General features: G+C 36.6%; 1 protein-coding gene across 1 annotated transcript in view; it reads left to right on the forward strand.

Annotated features, from left to right (window-relative positions):
• Positions 1-19,386: 19,386 nt before the first annotated feature.
• The window catches only part of LOC127444494 (2-hydroxyacylsphingosine 1-beta-galactosyltransferase-like), a 40,605-nt gene continuing 40,362 nt past the window's right edge, over positions 19,387-19,629 (forward strand). The window contains exon 1 of the mRNA XM_051703869.1: positions 19,387-19,542. The gene's annotated coding sequence lies outside the window, so the exon portion shown is untranslated. The remainder of the gene's footprint in view (positions 19,543-19,629) is intronic.

A 19,629-nucleotide genomic window follows, 5' to 3' on the forward strand; every position in this document is an offset into this window, starting at 1 on the left:
TCTAACTAAGAGCAATAAAATATTTAAGGAAGAAAAGAGGTAGTGAGAGCTACTATTGTGGGACACCTGAATAGAAGATGGAGAATGACGTGGATATGAGCTTATAACATTTATGTACCCTTTGGAAGAACCTGCAAGATGTTTATAATTTTTAAAAATAAGAAGGATCATAAAAAATAGCTTTAGTTTTTTTTAATAGACTACTGTCCAGATTTAGTGTTTTGACATAACAAATAGTTACATTCTACAATAAAAATTAATAACTGAAATAACAAATGATCCTATTCAAAAGAATTCACACCCTTGGTTCTTAATATTGTGTGTTGACTCCTAGAGAATCACAGCAGAATCACAGAATCACTGTTTGTAGCCTTTTGTGAGGGTTGCATCACAGAGTCTTTGGTTTGTCCTGGGCAGTAGAGTTGTCTGCTGTTCTTAACAAAAAGCCTCCATGTTCTGTAAGTTCTTTGGTTTCCTTACAGATTCTACACTATTGAATTCTGGCTTACAGCAGCTCAGTGATTTCATTTATTTTCTCTAAAATAGCTGTTTTGCAGCTTCTTAAGGGCAGCAGCCTACAAAAAAAAAAAAAAAAAAAAATATATATATATATATATATATGTTCTCTTCTTTTTAAAAATGCTAAACTTACTGATTCTACGTAAATTTGTGAGCACAACTGTATACACACAAAGACGTGTTCTGGTCATGGTGTATTATTTATAGCATGATTAAAAATGCAGTACTGGGCCAGAGACATTCAAAAGAGTGATTTCCTGGTGCCCAAACTCGCATGAGACACCTCTACTTTCACTCTGTCTTGCACCTTTATGATGTGTATGCTGGCAGGTTGGAAAAGGGGAACAAATATTCTCAGTTTCTTTGAGAAAATTGATCAGGGGAAAGTGAGTGACTGATTTCATATCCAGTTCTTTGCATTAAATGATCTCTTTTCTTTTCTCAGTTTCCAAACCTTGTGTTAATGTATGCATATTTATTTTCCATTTAAAAGAGATGTGAGAATGTGGACAGATGGCTCAGCAGACGATTGAAAGAGGAAGTCTGCAAACACAGACTTAACACAAACAGGCACACAAAATTTCTATATGTATTGCTTGCACTAGTTTGCAATTTAATCTGTATCAATATAACTATTTATAAAAATATCAATTGTTGAAGATAATACATGAAAAATTATAAAAGAGATTCTATGAATAGAGTTGCAGTTTTTATCTATCTATATGTACATACTGTGTGTATATATATATATATATATATATATATATATATATATATATATATATACATACACACACACACACACACACACACACACACACAGTACTGTGCAAAAGTCTTAGGCACATAAGATGTGAAGCATTTGTCTTAAGATGGTTATTTATATCTTCAGCTTTAGTGTGTCAATAGGAAATATAAATGTTAGACTCTCAAACATTACTTTTGCAAATAGAAAAGATCAGAATAGAGGAACAGGGAGCCCTGCAACAGATGTCATGGCCCCCACAAAGCCCCCCACTGAACATCGTATCAGTATGAGATTACATAAAGAGACAGAAGCAATTGAAACAGCCTAAATAAATAAAAGAACTGTGGTGAATTCTCCAAGAAGCTTAAAACATCCTATCTGCCAACAACCAAGAAAAACTGTGTCCAGGTGTACCTAGGAGAATTGGGGCTGTTTTAAAGGCAAAGGTGGTTACACCGAATATTGATTTAGCTTTTTTATGTTTACTGGACTTTGTTTGACATTAAGTGATAAATGAAAACTATTTATGTCATTATTTTTGAGGACATTCAAACATTTTTCACAAGTGCCTAAAACTTTTGCGCAGTACTGTATATATATATATATATATATATATACACACTGACCTACACAATATTAGGCAGGTGATTTTAATGTTGTGGCTGATCGGTGTATATATATTAAAGCAATATCGCAATATCGAATAATGAAAAATACAAATTCTATCAGGAGAAACTTACCTTCTTAGGTCATGTGATCTGCAAAGATTAATTATTTTATTTTTAGTTTAACCTTTTGTGTACTGTTATAGATGGCTTAGAAGTATGCTATAATTTACTCTTTGATATAGTGATTGTTTGATCCTTTTAGAATTATAGTACTAGTTCTTTCTTTAAAAGAAGGGGAAATGTTGTGTTATTTGCATAGTTTGTAACTGACAGTCTATACAGTTCAGCCATTAGAGGGCACCAGTACACTTGTTGTACACCTGGGAAGAAGAAGTATAGATTAAGTTAGAAATTATGCTTGGTGTCTGCATGGTTCATACTACATAACAAACTGGCTCCTGTCATTGATAAACCACTCTCCTCTCTTTCTTTACTTGACAAATACACATTTTGTATGTTCATACAGGATTACAATTCTTACACATTTTATACATGTATATACAGTATGTATATATACAGGGTTGGGGAGTAACCAAATACATGTAACGGGAATATGTATTTTCAGAGAATGTATTTTTAACGTGTATTTTGTCTTACTGTACTGGCAGAGTATTTATAGTCAAAACAAGTGAAAAAATCTACCAGTGCTGAAGAAGTAATCCAAAGTATTTCGAATATGTTACTGACCTTGAGTAATCTAACGGAATACGTTACAAATGACATTTTACAGCATGTATTCTGTAATCTGTAGTGGAATACATTTCAAAAGTAACCCTACCAACCCTATATATATATATATATATATACAGTATATATGACTTGCTCACACCTTCACCTGATCTCATTAATTTTCAATGAGCACTCATACCACCGGAAGTAAGCATGCACACACTCATATTGCGAAAGCTCACAGGTGCCATCTTGTGCACCGAGCCATGAATAGAGTGGAAGAGAAAAACAGAATGATTGACAGGCAGACAGAATGTGAGAGAGAACAAGAAAGACAAAGGGAAAGTGGAGTGCAAGTTTAGCCAGCAGGCTCAACAGACATTAGGCCAGAGTGAGAAAGGCAAGATGGGTTCAAGATCTCAGTAGGGATTTTTTTTTCGCGTGACAGGTTTGTCCTTGTACACCTGAGAGAGAGAGAGAGAGAGAGAGAGAGTAGGAGGAGAGAGGGAAAGTAAATGAATAAATCTTTAATTAAATCGAGTTTTCAGTGGACACGTTGTGCCTTAGGCACGACTGAGTTTTTAGTGAAGTGTAATGATTTCATACTCCCAGGTTAGCCGTGTGTATCAGTGCACAAATAAAACACACAGAGAACAATTAGAAATAATCAGAAAGCAAATACATATGTCCATGGAAAAAAAGAAGCTGAGAGATCAGATTAAAGAGAGAGTGAAAGCAAAATAGGCCTGTGTGTGTGTGTGTTCCGCATGTGGAGAACATGAAAGGAAAATCTTTTAGGAACTCTAATGCACTTTAGTTATGGTTTTATCAACATTCATTGTTCTGAGGAAGTGTGTGTGTGTGTGTGTGTGTGTGTGTGTGTGTGTGTGGTTGCTCTCACGAGAAACAAATTTTGGTCATGGCATGCTGAAAGGCAGACATGATCCTTTCGTTAGAAGTGAAAACGTGACCCCTAGTGGTTATTTTACATAACTACATTATTTTGATGTGAGGCATGAGAAATTTCTCAACTTATTTCTCTTACTTTTATTCAGATTAATGTACTTCAAAGTCACTATATGATGTTATGTTAACATTTTTAGACATATTGTTTTTCCATTTTAGTATTATTCTCTACAAAATTAGGGGTCACAGTATGTAGCTTGGCAATGTTAAAGGGACAGTTCACCCAAAAATCATTAACTCACCCTCATGCCATCCCAGATGTGTATGACTTTCTTTCTTCTGCAGAACACAAACAAAGATTTTAGAAGAATATTTCAGCTCTGTAGGTCCATACAATGCAAGTGAATGGGTGCCAAATGTTTAAGCTCCAAAAAGCACATAAAGGCATCATAAAAGTAATCCAAAAGACTCCAGTGGTGCAATTCAGACACTGAAGCGATATAATAGGTGTGGGTGAGAAACAGATCATTATCAGAATATTTAAAAAAAAAAAAAAATTAAAATTTTTTTTTTACCATAAATTCTCCTCCCTGCCCTGTAGGTGGTGATATGCATAAAGAATGTGAATCACCAAAAACAAAAGAAGAATGCAAAAGTGAAAGTAAAAGTGGAGAGTGATAGTAAAAAAGGACTTAAATATTGAACTGTTTCTGACCCACACCTATCATATCACTTCAGTGTCTGGATTTCACCACTGGAGTCTTATGGATTATTTTTATTCTGTGTTTATGTGCAGTTTGGAGCTTCAAAATTTTGGCACCCATTCACTTGCATTGTGAGGACCAACAGAGCTGAAATATTCTTCTAAAAATCTTCATTTGTGTTCTGTAGAAGAAAGAAAGTCATACACATCTGGGATGGCATGAGGGTGAGTAAATGATGAGAGAATTTAAATTTTGGGGTGAACTATCCCTTTAAATCATAAATACAGATAAAGATATGTATTTACAGTATCTGTTTCTTTACTCACAATGGTGCATTTGTGTGTTCATCCTGGATGTCTCAACCGAGTGGAGAACATTGATCTGTATCAATGGCAATGCGAATATGTCACACGAGAGATGCTTGTGAAGCGTTGGATTATAGTTAAAAACTACTTAAATATTGATATTTTTTCGCACCAAAAGTGACTGTATCGCTGATTTTTGGACCTTCAAAAGAGAAATGAAATTCACCCACTATGCAATTTTTTAATTTTTTCTTCAAATGTGTTCTGGTGAAGAAAGAAAGTCATACATGCCTGGAACATCATGAGAGTGAGTAAATGATGAGAGAATTTTCATTTTTGGGTAAACTATCCCTTTAATATGTCGCCCTCTGCTGGCACGTCATGGACAGTGCAATACAGTTATCAAATTTCACCTCTTGTAGATGACAGTGCTATAAAACTAGCTACCAAATAGTAGAAAATTAATTTGTATTCATCAATACAAACTGTAGTAAACGCATGCCTATATTTGAAACTCTTCAAATAATTCATTTTTGGGGGCAGTGTTTAAGGTGAGTGAACATGCACCCTCAGCAGAGTAATTTTTTTATGTAGGCACTATAACCAGTAGAAGGACATTTAAGTCTTGCACTTTCCAAAATGCAGTTTTAAAATATTCATATACTCTGATTTCTTTGGCCTTCATTTTAAGTTGTGATTTATTAATTATGAGTTTCTCAGTCCCTCTCCGATACAAAGTCCCTCTCCGTGCAGTCGTTCCAAAATCTGCTAATAAAGTAGTTCATGAAATAGTTCTTTGTAATTTTGCAATGTAATTGACATCTCCAATCAAGGATTGTGTCATTCGTACTGTCCCTTTTCTTGAAAATTATGAAAATACTGTTTCTTAGGATTTTATACTTGTACCTGGGATGTTATCAAACATACATTAGTTCAGCTTGGGACATTACATCCTTATGCTGTCCATATGCATCACACATTGACTTTAACAAATGTTCAGTTTTAGGACATGTGTATACTTGTTTGTGATAAGAGGTATTAATGCATGTTGTCACATTGCTGTATACCTCTTTCCAATCACTGATCTTTAAAAAAAAAAAATGTTTACAAGTTTAGAAAAATCATAAAACATTATGATAATTTTGTGGTAAACATTTTCTTTTGAAGATGCTTCCTCATTTATATTCTTTTTTAAAAACTTAAATATTAACAGTATTTCTCCAGTTTTAGCGTGTTGTGACTGGTCCTTTGACTGTCTATAAGGTAAACGTTCAAGAACATGACAGAGCTGAACCAAGGGAAACATTGCAGCAGTAACTAACAAAATACTAAATGGAAAATCATTTTAATAACCATAAAATATGCAAATATTGTTTAAAGTCTTTACATTGATTGTCCACCTTTTGTGACTACAGGATGTTGTAACTTATGAATTATGTACTCATATGTCATGTTAAAACACCAACTTCAGATTTTAAATATACAATCACTGCATGTGTGTAAATTACATATTTACATATTTATAAATGAAAGCATATATGATTAAAGTTCATTAGAATTGTGTCATAATGATGAAGTAGGTAGTTTATAAAGGAAAATTTTAAAATACATGTCCTGAACAATGAATTATTGTCATTCAGTTTTAAAATTCAGTTGTGTAGAGGACTTTACACTGAAAAAATGATCAGGGGTCCAGTATAAGTCTTTAAAGTGCATTTTATTAATTCAGAGGCATGTGTTTTTGACTTTTCACAACAAAGGGTTTTAACCATGCCTCAAATATTCATATATTATAATGCATGGCTGTGTATTATGAGTACATTAAAGAGAGCAGACTGTAGAAATTATATGGTTAGTGAGTCACAAAAATCATATGTTTTTTTCTGAAACTTTACTTGACACTCTTTAACTCTCTTCCAATGATAATACAGTTGACAATGTTAATAACAGTCAAGCAACATCAAAAATGAACACGGTTTAAAGTGTGTTCATAATAAACCTTGATAATGGCAATCACACACACACAGACATCCCTTCCTCCATGTGTGCTAAGTCACTGGTTTGGTGTTGTGGAGACAAGGGCATGGTCGAGCGTTTGTCTGGAGAGAGAGGAAGCGGTAAGAGTTTTCACCCGAGATGAATTGCTGGTAATTGCTGTTTCTTTGTTCGCAGTGAGAGACAGGGGAAATAAAAGGGGCCAGACTTCAGAGTGAGGGGGAGAGAGCCCAGCTGAAGCTACCAGTGTGTTGGCTGCTGCCAGTCACACCATATATATATATATATATATATATATATATATATATATATATATATATATATATATATCGTTTGAGTGTTTATGTGAAGCTTTACCATTACGCATTCAAACAAACTTGTTTTTGTGAGAAAGATTAAATTTTACTTTCAGTTGGATTCGCCGTTTTCCGCTTTCCGAGTGAGTGAGTCAATGAGTGAATGTGAGTGAGTGTAAGTGATTGAGTCAGTGAATGTGAGTGAGTGAGTGTGAGTGAGTGAATGAATGTGAGTGGGTGAGTGTGAGTGGGTGAGTGAATGTGAGTGGTGAGTCAGTGAATGTGAGTGATTGTGAGTGAGTGAATGTAGGTGAGTGAGTGAGTAAATGTAAGAGATTGAGTAAGTGAATGTAAGTGAGTGAATGTGAGTGAGTGAGTGGGTGAGTGTGAGTGAGTTAATGTGAGTGAGTGGGTGAATGTGAGTGAATGTGAGTGAGTGGGTGAGTGTAAGTGAGTGGGTGAGTGAATGTGAGTGAGTGAGTCAGTGAATATGAGTGAGTGTACGTTAGTGAGTGCATGTGAGTGAATGAATGTAGGTGAGTGAGTGAATGTGAGTAAGTTAATGTGAGTGAGTGAGTGGGTGAGAGTGAGTGAATGTAAGTTAATGTGAGTGAGTGAGTGGGTGAGAGTGAGTGAGTAAGTGAATGTGAGTGAGTGAGTGGGTGAGTGTGAGTGAGTTAATGTGAGTGAGTGAGTGGGTGAATGTGAGTGAGTGAGTGAATGAATGTGAGTGAGTGGGTTAGTGTAAGTGAGTGGGTGAGTGAATGTGAGTGAGTCAGTGAATGTGAGTGAGTGAGTGTGAGTGAGTGAATGAATGTGAGTGGGTGAGTGTGAGTGGGTGAGTGAATGCGAGTGGTGAGTCAGTGAATGTGAGTGATTGTAAGTGAGTGAGTGAATGTGATTGAGTGAATGTGAGTGGTGAGTCAGTGAATGTGAGTGATTGTGAGTGAGTGAATGTAGGTGAGTGAGTGAGTAAATGTAAGTGAGTGAATGTGAGTGAGTGAGTGGGTGAGTGTAAGTGAGTGAGTTAATGTGAGTGAGTGGGTGAATGTGAGTGAATGTGAGTGAGTGGGTGAGTGTAAGTGAGTGGGTGAGTGAATGTGAGTGAGTCAGTGAATATGAGTGAGTGTACGTTAGTGAGTGCATGTGAGTGAGTGAATGTAGGTGAGTGAGTGAATGTGAGTAAGTGAATGTGAGTGAGTGAGTGGGTGAGAGTGAGTGAGTAAGTGAATGTGAGTGAGTGAGTGGGTGAGTGTGAGTGAGTTAATGTGAGTGAGTGAGTGGGTGAATGTGAGTGAGTGAATGAATGTGAGTGAGTGGGTTAGTGTAAGTGAGTGGGTGAGTGAATGTGAGTGAGTCAGTGAATGTGAGTGAGTGTAAGTGAGTGAGTGAATGTGAGTGAGTGAGTGAGTGAATGTGAGTGAGTGGGTGAGTGAGTTAATGTGAGTGAGTGAGTGTGAGTGAGTTAATGTGAGTGAGTTAATTTCCGCATCCTCATTCCTTAAACTTTGTTACAGGTGTTTATTCAACAACAGTGGCAAGTTGAGTGTGTGTGTGTGTGTGTCTGTGTGTGTGTGTGTGATTGTGATTGTTTGTGAATTTTTGTTTACTCTAAAAATAAGCACCTGGTTTGGAATATATCAGTTGAGTTGACCCTAAGAGTGGGTGAGTGAGTGAGTGAGTGAGTGAGTGGGTGGGTGGGTGAGTGAGTGAGTGAGTGAGTGAGTGAGTGAGTGAGTGAGTGAATGTAAGAAAGTGAGTGAGTAAATGTAAGTAAATTTAAGTTAGTGAGTCAGTGAATGTAAGTGAATGTGAGTGAGTGAGTGAATGTAAGTGAATGAGTGAGTGAGTCAGTGAGTGAATGTGAGTGAGTGTAAGTGATTGATTGAGTGAGTGTGAGTGAGTGAGTGAATGAATGTGAGTGAGTGAATGTAGGTGAGTGAGTGAATGTGAGTGAGTGAGTGAGTAAGTGAATGTAAGTGAGTGTAAGTGAGTGAGTCAGTGAGTGAATGTGAGTGTAAGTGATTGAGTCAGTGAATGTGAGTGAGTGGGTGAGTATATGTGAGTGAGTCAGTGAATGTGAGTGAGTGTAAGTGAGTGAGTGAATGTGAGTGAGTGAATGTAGGTGAGTGAGAAAGTGAATGTAAGTGAGTGAGTGAGTTGGTGAGTGTAAGTGAGTGAGTTAATGTGGGTGAATGTGAGTGAGTGGGAGAGTTTAAGTGAGTGGGTGAGTGAATGTGAGTGAGTGTAAGTTAGTGAGTGCATGTGAGTGAGTGAGTGAATGTAGGTGAGTGAGTGAGTAAATGTAAGTGATTGAGTAAGTGAATGTAAGTGAGTGAGTGAATGTGAGTAAGTGAATGTGAGTGAGTGAGTGGGTGAGAGTGAGTGAGTGAGTAAGTGAATGTGAGTGAGTGAGTGAGTGAGTGGGTGAGTGTGAGTTAATGTGAGCGAGTGAGTGGGTAAATGTGAGTGAGTGAGTGAATGAATGTGAGTGAGTGTGAGTGAGTGAATTTGAGTGAGTGAATGTAGGTGAGTGAGTGAGTAAATGTAAGTGATTGAGTAAGTGAATGTAAGTGAGTGAGTGAGTGGGTGAGTGAGTTAATGTGAGTGAGTTAATGTGAGTGGGTGAGTGAGTGTAAGTGAGTGAGTTAATGTGAGTGGGTGAATGTGAGTGAATGTGAGTGAGTGAGTGGGTGAATGTGAGTGAGTGTGAGTGGGTGAGTGAATGTGAGTGAGTGAGTCAGTGAATGTGAGTGAGTGAATGTAGGTGAGTGAGTGAGTAAATGTAAGTGATTGAGTAAGTGAATGTAAGTGAGTGAGTGAATGTGAGTAAGTGAATGTAAGTGAGTGAGTGAGTGGGTGAGTGAGTGTAAGTGAGTGAGTGAGTGAGTGGGTGAATGTGAGTGAGTGTGAGTGGGTGAGTGAATGTGAGTGAGTGAGTCAGTGAATGTGAGTGAGTGTGTGCATGTGAGTGAGTGAATATAGGTGAGTGAGTAAATGTAAGTAAGTGAGTGAGTGGGTGAATGTGAGTGAGTGTAAGTGAGTGAGTGAATGTGAGTGAGTGAATGTAGGTGAGTGAGTAAATGTAAGTGACTGAGTAAGTGAATGTAAGTGAGTGAATGTGAGTGAGTAAGTGAATGTAAGTGAGTGAGTGAGTGGGTGAGTGAGTGTAAGTGAGTGAGTTAATGTGAGTGAGTGAGTGGGTGAATGTAAGGGAGTGAGTGGGTGAGTGTGAGTGAGTGATCGCAAGTGAGTGAGTCAATGTGTATGTGAGTGAATGAGTAAGTCATTTAATAGACTATGAACTACACTGGGTGTGTCAGATTAGTGAGACACCTAAATGTGCATTGTGGGGGACCTGTATGGATCGAGAAAACCTGAACAGTTGGTTCATCACGCTGCTTGTGTGTAAATAGTGAGATTATTTCTGAAAAGTGATCGAAAAAATGTTGACATTAAAAAAGTAGAAAACTGGACAATTGTTTTCCAGTTGTTGATTAGTTGATTTTTGACAATCAATGAAATTTGGCCTGCAATTAGAGAATTAGATGAGTGAGTGAATGCAAGTGAATGTAAGTAGGTGAGAGTATGTGAGTGAGTGAGTGAGTAAGTGAATGTAAGTGAGTGAGTGAGTGGGTGAGTGTGAGTGAGTTAATGTGAGCAAGTGAGTGGGTGTATGTGAGTGAGTGAGTGAGTGAGTGAATGAATGTGAATGAGTGGGTTAGTGTAATTGAGTGGGTGAGTGAATGTGAGTGAGTGAATGTAGGTGAGTGAGTGAGTAAATGTAAGTGATTGAGTAAGTGAATGTAAGTGAGTGAGTGAATGTGAGTAAGTGAATGTAAGTGAGTGAGTGGGTGAATGAGTGTAAGTGAGTGAGTTAACGTGAGTGAGTGAGTGGGTGAATGTAAGTGAGTGAGTGAGTGAATGAGTGGGTGAGTGTGAGTGAGTGTGAGTGAGTTAACGTGAGTGAGTGAGTGGGTGAATGTAAGTGAGTGAGTGAGTGAATGAGTGGGTGAGTGTGAGTGAGTGATTGCAAGTGGGTCAGTGTTTTTTCTTTTTTAAAACACGCACACACATTTTCCCTTAGCATTCTAAGAAAAACTCGACCTACAGCACAGATAAAGTTCTCTCTCCTTCTTTTAATTTCACTGCACTTCAAACTAGACTTTGTACAAGGCTGCCTCTAAATGTGATAACAGTGAAACGCTATTCTTCGTGGTGGTTGTGAATGATTAAGTAGCTTGTGTAAACCACTCTCTCTCTCTCTCTCTCTCTCTCTCTCTCTCTCTCACTCTCTCTCACTCACTTCCCCATTCTTTGTATAATCATTCCCCATATTCTTTTCTCTAAAAATCCCCTTAGATTGTTATTGACACACCAAAATTATATTTTTATTCTCTTTTTTTCCTCCAATGGCACTATACACTATACTGTGCCAGCCACCCCTCCTCTCTCTATCTCTCAGTATCAGTTGGGGATTAAGTATTAATATCAGTCTCAAGTGTCTCATATGATACCAGCCAAGTGACAGCACACACACATACATTTCAGAAAAATACTAACTTAAAATTAAAAGTAAACCATAATTAAGTGAAAATGGACTGTAAATAGGTACAGGGAAATGTTCTGAGTCAGATTCTTCTGTTTGTGTTTAGTCCAAAAATGCTGCATGAATGAGAGTTCATGTACTGTATAAATGTGTCGATTTACGTTTCACACTTATATGTCTGTTTGTAAAAGTGAGAAACTAATTATGTGTGAGCTGGCCATGCATTTTATGGCATACATCTTTCTGCTATTTCACCTTTTCCACAGTTTCTTATGACACATCCTGGTATTTGGTGAAACAGACAAAAGAGAATTTTAATCCTGAATTTATATCTAAATGGAACCACCATGGTCCAAGGATCTGAGACTGCTCAACATTAAAGTTGAAGTTTGTACTTTTTTTGATGTTAAAATATTTTCTCCTATCCCAGCTTATTATGCAACTATAAGTAAGCCGTTTATAGGTTGATTTCCTCAAAAACTGCAAACATTGTCTCTTTTTGGTGCTATAAAAATCACTGTTTGTTTTGAGTGGCCTGTTCAGAATCAAATTAAAATATATAAAAACAATTCGGAGTCAACACCAGTTTTGGATCCAAATGCAGTGACTTCTTTAAAAGAGTGAAATCAGGATACCAATCTAGAGACAATCTGCACAACAGCGTTAGTGAAAATTTTGTCATAATTTACTCACCCCATGTCTTTCGAAATCTGTATGACTTTCTTTCTTATGGAAACACAACAAGAGATGTTTCAATGAATATTGCAGATGTTATTCAATACAATGGCTGAGAATAGTGTCTTATTTTAAAGCTTAAAAATGTATTCAAAAGTATCATAAAAGTAAGTCATATTCCAAGTCTTTTGAAGGCACACAATCCCCCATTTTTTGAACGTGGAAGTGTTCCACGATTCATAACGGACGGCTGCTTTCATTTTCCAGTCTCCAGTGTTTTCACTCACATTGGTGTATGTTCTTTGTGGACAATGTGATGTTTAGCATGTTAAGTTAGTAAAAATTTTCAAAAAAGCATGTGGCTCCATAGTGCTGATATTTTAGCGAGTTGCGATGATGAGTTTATCCTAAATCTCCACTTTAACTTTCACTTCAGATGTGAAAGTGAAACTAAATGGCACTACATGTGACTTTGAGATGTAAAAGTGAAAGTAGAGATTTAGAGAAAAAAAAGGACTTACATTTTTAAATGAAGCTGTCAGCTGAGCACATGTGAGGCGTCTATTTCTCAAACAAGAGACTCTGATGTACTTATTCTCTTGTTTAGTTGTACATCTGTCCTTCCACATCTCTTTCTGTCCTTGTTAGAGCCAGTTGTCCTTTGTCTTTGAAGACTGTAGTGTACACCTTTGTATGAAATCTTCAGTTTTTTTTGGCAATTTCAAACATTGTATAGCCTTCATTCCTCAAAACAATGATTGACTGATGAGTTTCAAGAGAAAGCTGTTTCTTTTTTTCCATTTTTGACCTAATATTGTCCTTAAGACATGCCAGTCTATTGCATACTGTGGCAACTCAAAAACAAACACAAAGACAATGTTAAGCTTCATTTAACGAACCAAATAGCTTTAAACTGTGTTTGATATAATGGCAAGTGATTTTCTAGTACCAAATGATCAATTTAGCATGATTACTCAAGGATAAGGTGTTGGAGTGATGGCTGCTGTCTAGATTTGATCAAAAATGACTTTTTTCAAATAGTGATGGTGCTGTTTTTTACATCAGTAATGTCCTGACTATACTTTGTGATCAGTTGAATGCCACTTTGGTGAATTAAAGTACCAATTTCCTTCCGAAACAGCAAAATCTGTACATTATCCAAACTTTTGGCTGCCAGTGTATGTTTCCTTTATGTAATTTTGGAGCTACAAAGGTTTGATCGCCAGTCACAGACCTACAGAGATGAGATATTCTTCTAAAAATCTTAATTTGTGTTTTTCTGAAGAAAGAAAGTCATCTACATCTGGGCTGGCATGAGGGTGAGTAAATGATGAGAGAATTTTCATTTTTGGGTGAACTATCCCTTTAACACTTGAAAAGGCTGTTGTTCTTCATCTGGAACACTTGTATTGGTTTCTTATGTAATTACAGTAAAACAGTCCAGCAGCAGTTCGAATCATCATGGCACCAGTGGTTAGTCAGAAAAACTGTTGATATGTTTTGGTGAGAAATAATCTGAAATTGAAGTATTTTTTTTTTTTTTTGTTAAAATCTTGATGTCAGTTCATTCATCAGCCTTATGGAAGAAACCTGTGTTAATTTGAGTCACTGTGAACGAGCTTCTCTAATATCACTCATGAATGTGCAACAAACACATTTTTAAAATTTCTGAGTGGCAAACTGTATGTTGAAAAAGGCCACTGGCTATTAAAAGGGGGATGAGCCCTTCCATGTGTCCTGCCACAACTACTTATTTCAATAGGAAATCCATCAATAAAGGAAAGAAAACTGCACTCATTAAGGCATTTCATGGGATCTTTAAGACTTTGAGTCCCAAATTATAGCATGTTGAATGTTCTTATATCTTAACTTGTGAAATTTTGGCAATGATTTTGAAAATATGACAGATCATGTCTGTCTTTTATTTAAGGATAGTGATCATATGAAGCCATTTATTATCACATAGTTGTTTGGCCCCTTTTTAAATCATAATGATAACAGAAATCACCCAAATGGCCCTGATCAAAAGTTTACATACCCTTGAATGTTTGGCCTTGTTACAGACACACAAGGTGACACACACAGGTTTAAATGGCAATTAAAGGTTAATTTCCCACACCTGTGGCTTTTTAAATTGCAATTAGTGTCTGTGTATAAATAGTCAATGAGTTTGTTAGCTCTCACGTGGATGCACTGAGCAGGCTAGATACTGAGCCATGGGGAGCAGAAAAGAACTGTCAAAACACCTGCGTAACAAGGTAATGGAACTTTATAAAGATGGAAAAGGATATAAAAAGATATCCAAAGCCTTGAAAATGCCAGTCAGTACTGTTCAATCACTTATTAAGAAGTGGAAAATTCAGGGATCTCTTGATACCAAGCCAAGGTCAGGTAGACCAAGAAAGATTTCAGCCACAACTGCCAGAAGAATTGTTCGGGATACAAAAAAAAACCCACAGGTAACCTCAGGAGAAATACAGGCTGCATCTGGAAAAAGACGGTGCGGTTGTTTCAAGGAGTACAATACGACGATACTTGAACAAAAATTAGCTGCATGGTCAAGTTGCCAGAAAGAAGCCTTTACTGTACCAATGCCACAAAAAAGCCCGGTTACAATATGCCTGACAACACCTTGACACGCCTCACAGCTTCTGGCACACTGTAATTTGGAGTGACGAGACCAAAATAGAGCTTTATGGTCACAACCATAAGCACAATGTTTGAAGAGGGGTCAACAAGGCCTATAGTGAAAAGAATAACATCCCCACTGTGAAGCATGGTGGTGGCTCACTGATGTTTTGGGGGTGTGTGAGCTCTAAAGGCATGGGAATCTTGTGAAAATTGATGGCAAAATGAATGCAGCATGTTATCAGAAAATACTGGCAGACAATTTGCATTCTTCTGCACGAAAGCTGCACATGGGACACTCTTGGACTTTCCAGCACGACAATGACCCTAAGCACAAGGCCAAGTTGACCCTCCAGTGGTTACAGCAGAAAAAGGTGAAGATTCTGGAGTGGCCATCACACTCTCCTGACCTTAATATCATCGAGCCACTCTGGGGAGATCTCAAACGTGCGGTTCATGCAAGACGACCAAAGACTTTGCATAACCTGGAGGCATTTTGCCAAGATGAATGGGCAGCTATACCACCTGCAAAATTTGTGGCCTCATAGACAACTATTACAAAAGACTGCACGCTGTCATTGATGCTAAAGGGGACAATACACAGTATTAAGAACTAAGGGTATGCAGACTTTTGAACAGGGGACATTTCATTTTTTTCTTTGTTGCCATGTTTTGTTTTATGATTGTGCCATTCTGTTATAACCTACAGTTGAATATGAATCCCATAAGAAATAAAAGAAATGTGTTTTGCCTGCTCACTCATGTTTTCTTTAAAAATGGTACATATATTACCAATTCTCCAAGGGTATACAAATTTTTGAGCACAACTGTATGTGTATATATCCTCATTAGACATCCGGGAATTTGCGAGAATCGTGCAAGACCATATGAAATAGCCAACTCGTAAATTATGTATGACTTTTCATGAGATCAGGTTGAAATAACTACATCGTTTTACTTGTTACATTGTACCATTCAAGCTCTCTAGAGGCTGTGTACTAAAGTACATTTTAAGTGCATCATGTACATCATGCACATCTCTACAAATTAAAAGTACAGTCATAAGTAACCTAAAAGTAATATAATCCAACTGGCAGGAGGACCTCTCTGTAATCTCCAATATCTCAGTCACTGCCTGACTCATCTACATACAGTAGGCTATATGTTTTACACCTATCCCTGTGTAAAACAAAGAAAAAATAGAGGATTTAAACAAAACACTCAAAAATAACAAACCTATTCAGAGAGAACTAACAGAGCACAATAAAGACCTTAAATTAACTTGATGTGGACTGGATAACATCAGCAATGGAATGTTAAGATTCAGCAGCCAGATAGTAAATATTCAACATGATTTTATGGCCTGTTTTATTACTATTAACGGCAATAATGATAACAACTATAGTATACTTTAATATCACTCTATGTTGCATTGGAAACAATATGAAAGAGAGAAAGCAAGTCAATCAGTGTTCAATATTTGTGACTGTTTTCATTTACTCATTCCAAATTTTAAATACCAATTGGTACACGGCAGTCATACACTGAAAGTCTGTCTCTCTCTCTCTCTCTCTCTTTCTCTCTCTCTCTCTGTGACTATATGCCAGGCTGTGGTGAATGACCTCTTTGTAACCCCCTACTTTTCCCTGGGTTGCATCAATTACATATTTCAGTCCGCTTCTCTCTTTCTTTTCTTTTTTTATCCTTCTGGGTAATTCTGCAGAAGAGATGTTTGTTAAATGGATAGTTCACCCAGAAATGAAAATTCTCTCATCATTTACACACCCTCATGCCATCTCAGATGTGTATGACTTTCTTTCTTCTGCAGAACACAATTGAAGGTTTTTAGAAATATATCTCAGCTTTGTAGGTCCATACAATGCAAGTGAATGGTGATCAGATCTTTGTAGCTAAAATAATAAATACAAAAACACATAAAGGAAACATAAAAGTAATCCATATGACTCCAGTGTTTAAATCCACATCTTCATAAAAAAAAGAAATAAAAAAAAAATTCCTGTTTCCTGCAATTTACGGTAAAAAAAACTGGCAGCTGTGATTGCCAAAAATTCACCATAAAAAATATGGTAACCACATTTCAGGCTTTACGGGATGTAATTTGATGCATGTTTATTTTACGGTGCATTACCGCTGTTTATATTTTTAAATAATAAACTTGATATATTAACCTTCTGAAACTGTAAAAATCTGCTTTTCACTTTATAATGTATTGTTAATCACCGTAGTATTTACATAAGCGCACATGATAACATGAAGTTCAAAAATATGTGAATTACAGTGCTCAGTGTCACTCACATAAACATTAAACAACATCAGGGTAACACATGTCAAATTAAAATAATGCAGTAAACATTAACTAAACTACATCAAATATAACACAGAACACCCCAATGTACATAACTGTTTTTAAAAATAAGAAGAAACGTATTCCCATAAAATATAATGAAATGAACTGGGTCACGCAGGGAATTCTGGGAACACCCTATTATTGTTTTCCACTGTCATTTTAACAATAATTTACCTTAAAAAGTACATGTACTCTCTTGTTAAACATAATATAAATGTTTACTGTTAATTATACAGAAGATCATACTTTTTACATTAAAAAAAATATTTTTACAAAATGTTACTGTAAAATTACATGTATTGCCTTTTTAAATATATTTTAAAATTTTATGGTATATTTTACGGTAACTACCTGTTAACCGATTAACGTTTTTTTACTGTAGAATTTTTACACATTTTAAAATTAAGAACAGTTTTTACAGTGTAGGTGTTGGTGAGAAAAAGAACAATATTTAAGTCCTTTTTTCCTCTAAATCTCCACTTTAACTTTCACTTTCAGATGTGAAAGTGAAAGTGGAGATTTAGGGTAAAAAAATGACTTACATTTTTATCTGTTTCTCATCCACACCTATTATATTGCTTATATTTAAGCACTGAAGTCTTATGGATTACTTTTATGTTTGATTTTTTTATGTGAAGCAGTCTATTTTGGTTTGTTTAATTAAACTATATGCTGTGGTGATTACTATTGTTTTTTTTTGTTTTTTTTTTAATTATTATTATTATTCTAGAGTCTACATTAATTCTAGTGTCAGAAATAGTTTTTATAATGTTTTATCTGTTTTTATTAAGGGGCAACGTTTGCCCCAAAGCAATTTTTATGTACATTTCTTCCATTTATGAAGGCATATTTTTCTAGCTATATAAAAACACAGTGTGTGAGTCAATTTATCTCAAATACTTAAATTGAATCGGTACTTAAATTGAAATACATTTGCAATCTGGACAAAATAATCAAATCAACATCACATACAAAAGTAGCTGTAAATAATGTACAATATATCATGAACGGTCTTTCAGAAAACATTTTAAGTAGAACAATTTTCAAGCCACATCGTATAGACCTTATTTACGCTGGCACCATCTTTGATTTTGAATGGGAATGACAACGAGGCTGTGAGGGATAGACTTCCAGTCTCTTCAGTCCGCTGTACTGCAGTTTAAAGTGTTTTTGGATAAAATATCTGTCCAAGAACATTCAGTATACAAAGAACTCCAGACAACATGAGTTGTGGAAAATAAGATGTGATCTAGGAGCTTTATACAGCTTTATACCATTCATGCCATTGAAGAGACTGTAAGTCTATCCCTCACAGCCTCATTTTCATTCCCTTTAAACAATCAAAAATGGAGCTAGCGTGAATAAGGTCTATTATCTACTACACATTCAACAGCACTTGTTTCTACAGGTATCTGGAAGCTACAGGTCACTACCGTGTCTGCTGATGGACTAAACCCATACTAGTATACACCTAAAATAGAACAGAATTAAATATATAAAATATTAGATAACTGATGAAAAAACTACCAGGGACATTTTTCAGTAGCATTTTTTGTCTTGAGCCTTGGTGTACATATGTTGGGTAGAGGTAGTGCATAACACACAGAAACACTGCACAGAAACATGAGCTGCACTCACTGAAGAGAATCATCAATGATTCAAACACAATCCACACATTCTCTCTCTCTCTCTCTCTCTCTCTCTCTCTCTCTACACACACGCACACACACACACACAAACACTCACACACAGACTGTATTGTCCTGTGCCCATCTTCATCTAAGAACTAGACTAACTTTTGGTGGTAAATTAGTCTGTCTATTTTGTATGTTTTCTGTATTTTCTGTGCTTTGGAAATTGCAAGTGTGAGTGTTTGAGATTACATCAGTGGTCTAGCTTCATTTGTTTGATTGTTATTAACTAATGCTTAGTCTATAATTAACTATCAACAAGTGATCAACTACATCTTTAACACTGCCATTACAGAACAGAACTGTATAAACAACTATGATGCATTTAACTGTAAGTGACCCATTGATGTAACAAGTAAAAATGAAGAAAAAGAAATTAAGGAGCCTATGTTAGCATCTTCAGAGATGATGTAAATGGATCTCTGTGAGTCACACAGGTTAACTAACTTCATCATAATTTATAGTAGGCTTAAACATGGGGACGCACCTCAAATGCAGACATGTGCCTGTGTCGAAAGAGCAAACGCACCCGTAGCTTTCCAGTGGATTAGAGGCTAGGCCGAAGTCTCTCTAGTGTAATAACGTTTATACTGCCATGTCTCGACCACTCCCTTCAGTGACTGTGAACTGAGGTTTCGCATATCCCGCCCTCCCTGGAGTTCGTATACACAACGCCCCATCTCATTGCCACCTCGGCTGTTGTGGCAAGCGGGCAGCTTTAACCGGTCATTTGTGGATTTATGTAAAAGTGTCAGGCTCAGGAGAGCGAAGGGACGTGAATTTGGCATACGTTCAGGCATCGACCGGGCCCACCTATACAGGTAAGCAGCGAAGGGCGGCGTTTGGTTTTATAAACAGGTGTCGCACGCAACAGGTGTCGAACCTGGCCGTAGTTATTTCCATGCATA

The sequence above is a fragment of the Myxocyprinus asiaticus genome, chromosome 8 (assembly GCF_019703515.2).
Source record: "Myxocyprinus asiaticus isolate MX2 ecotype Aquarium Trade chromosome 8, UBuf_Myxa_2, whole genome shotgun sequence".
Lineage (NCBI taxonomy): Eukaryota > Metazoa > Chordata > Actinopteri > Cypriniformes > Catostomidae > Myxocyprinus > Myxocyprinus asiaticus.